At 39.1% G+C, this 3536-nt stretch overlaps 1 long non-coding RNA gene across 1 annotated transcript; it reads left to right on the forward strand.

The window, feature by feature from the left end:
• Nucleotides 1-239: 239 nt before the first annotated feature.
• On the forward strand, nucleotides 240-3335 carry LOC148315759 (uncharacterized). Its single transcript, XR_015840607.1, has 4 exons — nucleotides 240-381; nucleotides 1040-1159; nucleotides 1760-1923; nucleotides 3153-3335. It is a non-coding gene; the product is annotated as an uncharacterized LOC148315759 (long non-coding RNA).
• The last annotated feature ends 201 nt before the right edge of the window (nucleotides 3336-3536 follow it).

Raw genomic sequence — 3536 nt, forward strand, 5'->3', positions numbered from 1 at the left:
AAATTACATTGCTCATCATAAGGTGTTTGTGAGACGCTCTTTGTATGTTTCCTCAATTAAGACCTGTTTTCCATTGGTGTATTTGAAAAAAGTGGTGAACCTGTTAAATTCACTACAAAACGTTAAGAAGATGAAAGTAATGTTTGAAGGAATATTATTTTTCTATCGACATGCCGGCGGGCGGGCACAGATAGAGAGTGATAAAGCAGCACCACCCGCGCGGGGCGTGCTGACGAAAAGGCAAGCGCTCCTCCTCTCATCGCGTCCTTATTAAGACAGAAAAAAGACGCTGTTGAATTTGACCTATTCGCAGTTCGAGCAGGTGCTTAACGCTGGAGAATATCACCACTTCGAAGTTCGAACTGCTGTTGAAACGGAGAGGTAAGTGTTTTTCGTTTGTTTTTATTCAAAACATGCCTCGAGTGCATTTGTTCATGGTTAGAGATAGTTGTGTGGAAAACACTATACAAAGTAGCACCATGGATGTGGGCCTACAACACTGGCCTAGCAAACATGTGCTCCTACATCGACATAATTGACGAGCTCCAGTTAAGCATTGAATAATTATAAAACGTCATGGTGCTTTTACTCATTTAAAGAACTAAACCGACGCGTATTTTCATCCGGTGGTCAGGTTTGCATTGAATGTGAGCACGAGGGACGCTAGCTTGTTGCGTTAGCTTTGCGGAGCTAACAGCTTGCACTTTTGTTATAGAACAACAGAATGCAAGTACCATGATAATTTCTGTCATTAATTTTTGTGTAAGACACGATGTTCACTGGTTAATTACATGATTCTTAAAGCAAAGGTTACTGTGAATGCAATTTTGGTAAGATTTTTGTAGTCACACTGCATAAATCTGTCTGTCTGTTGTTTAAACTTCAATATAAACTATTATGGTTGAAATCGTTAATTGGGATGGAGGGATTGATATTTTTTTAATTTATAATTTATTTTTCTTACACTGATATTGTTAAAACTCCATTTAGCCTATAGTATTAATAATTCTCAACACAAAACTGTCTTTTTTCTTGATAGAATAAACAATGCCTTCCCTGAGATGCAGGAAGTCCCCAAAGCAGGATACTATTGAACATGCAGTCAAGGGTCTGGACAAGACTGCAGAGTTAGAAGCGAAGTATATAAACTCATTTAAAGGTATGATGTTAACGCTTTTGCTAAGATATATTATTGTTTTCTGATAACCAAGCTGACATCGTTTTTTAAGTGGTTATTTTACATTAAGAGTGTCTTGACCTTTTCTTTTGTCAGTTTCAAGTTATTTCAGTGAGCGTGAAACCTGATGGTAGGAGTTCTATCTAAATTAAGGCTGTACTTGATGACGCCCTCCGGCATTTTTATACCACAATAGACCGGTGAACAAGTCCGATATTGATTGTCTAGTGTAAAGCACGTTATACGTCACAGAGATCACGTGACGCGATCCAATATGACTGTGTATACAGTGTATGTCATTGTTATGAAACTAAATAATCTTAAAGTTTTTTTTTTACGTAACCAGGTGCCATTGACATTTGTACTTTCAGTCCTAATACATACTGGCTAATGCAATGCTGGAAAATGAATTTTGGCTGGTCTGTTCCTTTAAAATCATAAAGAAGGGCTCTGCTCTATCCCTCACAAGAAGCAATGTTTCAAACCACCCTACATTAGTATAGTGGCCCAAATGAATATGATGACTCCTTATTTGTGTGCTTAAAAATATGACGAAGCTATCTTGATTTCCCTGTTAACTAGGTCGAGGAGTATTTACCAAGGCCCCTTTCAGGAAAGACGACTTTATTCTTTATTATGGAGTACAGAGGAAAATTGATAGATTCTGATAAATCTCAACGCAGGAAGATGGATGGAAGAGGCACTGTCTTTTTGTTTGACTTCCGCCGGCAAGAAAAAACTTGGAGGTGAGGCAAAGATTGAGATGTTATCTTATTTTTGTTTTTATTTAAAAAAATAAACACATACTCATCCCATAAGTGTTAGGGGAAAAATCATTCTCTAAGCAAAAATGTATACCGTATTTTCGCACCCAAAAGACGCGCCGTGTCAAAGGGCGCAACACCTGTTGAGGCCGCTATTTCTGTCTTTGTAACATATACTGGACGCACCGCCTGACAAGACGATAGCACAGCTGCTGTTAGCATAGCATGAACTTGGCAGAGCTGCCCACACTGACACAGCCGATAGCAGCCTACTATGCCCCAATAACATGAGCAATCACCCCATTGTTGCAGCAGACGCCAAGTCTCTATTGACAATAGCTGACAATGGCTCAGGCCAATATTAGGTGCATTGGCAATAGCCTACAAAGCAACGTCAGGGGAGGGACTTGGCTGCTCACCACACACAAAAAATAAAAAACTCATCATACAAGCAAACAATGAAACATAGAAATAAGATTAACACAAACATGTATCTCTCATGCCATCAATATACCCAAAAAAAATGAAAATAATACAAAAGCCACTCAGCCTTAGCTAATTCAAGCAATGCATTCTGGGAGCAGAGACCCACAATCCCATAGCTGTTTAGAGAGATTTGCATGGCTGTTTAAAGAGATGTGCTGTTATGCTTTGGACTTTTTGTCTGTTGTCTAAACCTGGGACGTTTCTTGCTTGCAATAACATAAATGATAAGACAGACTAAAACATTGTGGACAGCTGCCCTTTGTCCAGCTTTTTCCAACACCATCACCCAAACATTATAGTCAGATGGTGTATTTGTCACGGTCGATTGTAAGCATGGACAACTCACTCTTTGCCCAGCAGGGTGTGCTAACATGCACTTCCAACAGCTCGTTGATGACAAGGGCTGATGGACGTGAGTGGTACTTTGTCCATTTAATAGACGCATCGACTGACAGGGCGCTTTGTTTGCTTATGACTGCGAAAATACGGTGATTACTTTTATTCATGCGTTGAATCTGTACAAATGAAAATATAGACCATGAAGTCTCAAAGACAAGCTGTTAATAGGGTCTGATTCCAATAGAAATTTCTTGTATGATTTGATTTAGAAGATTTAAAAATTGTGGATTTCCTATTTTTATGTTTTGTGTACACAAGATTGTCTCAAAGATTAATTTCTGACATTGATTGAATAATTGTTTTGTTTTTTTTAAATCTATTTTAAGTGTTGATGCCGCTCAAGAAGATGGCAGTCTGGGAAGACTGGTTAATGATGACCACATGCACCCCAACTGTAAAATGAAGAAGAAGACAACAGAGGACAGACCACACCTCTGTCTGTTTGCGCTCCGAGACATTGATGTTGGCGAAGAAATAACTTAAGACTATGGACCAGCTGGCCTTGGAGAACACAGGTTTGTAAGATGCATCTTTAAGTACAATAACAGAGCCCACTTGTGGTGTTCTGGTGATGTAGTTTCCAATTAGTTTGGCAATCTAATAAATGTATGTTGAGGTTTCTATGGAAGTTGAACATGCTGACTGACTGGGGGAGTTCTCCATTGTCCACTATCTGTAATTCAAATTTGTGGGTCTGAGTCAAAGTTTGG

The sequence above is a fragment of the Idiotropiscis lumnitzeri genome, unplaced genomic scaffold, assembly GCF_059441095.1.
Source record: "Idiotropiscis lumnitzeri isolate Australia: NSW breed Sydney's pygmy pipehorse unplaced genomic scaffold, RoL_Ilum_1.0 HiC_scaffold_42, whole genome shotgun sequence".
Lineage (NCBI taxonomy): Eukaryota > Metazoa > Chordata > Actinopteri > Syngnathiformes > Syngnathidae > Idiotropiscis > Idiotropiscis lumnitzeri.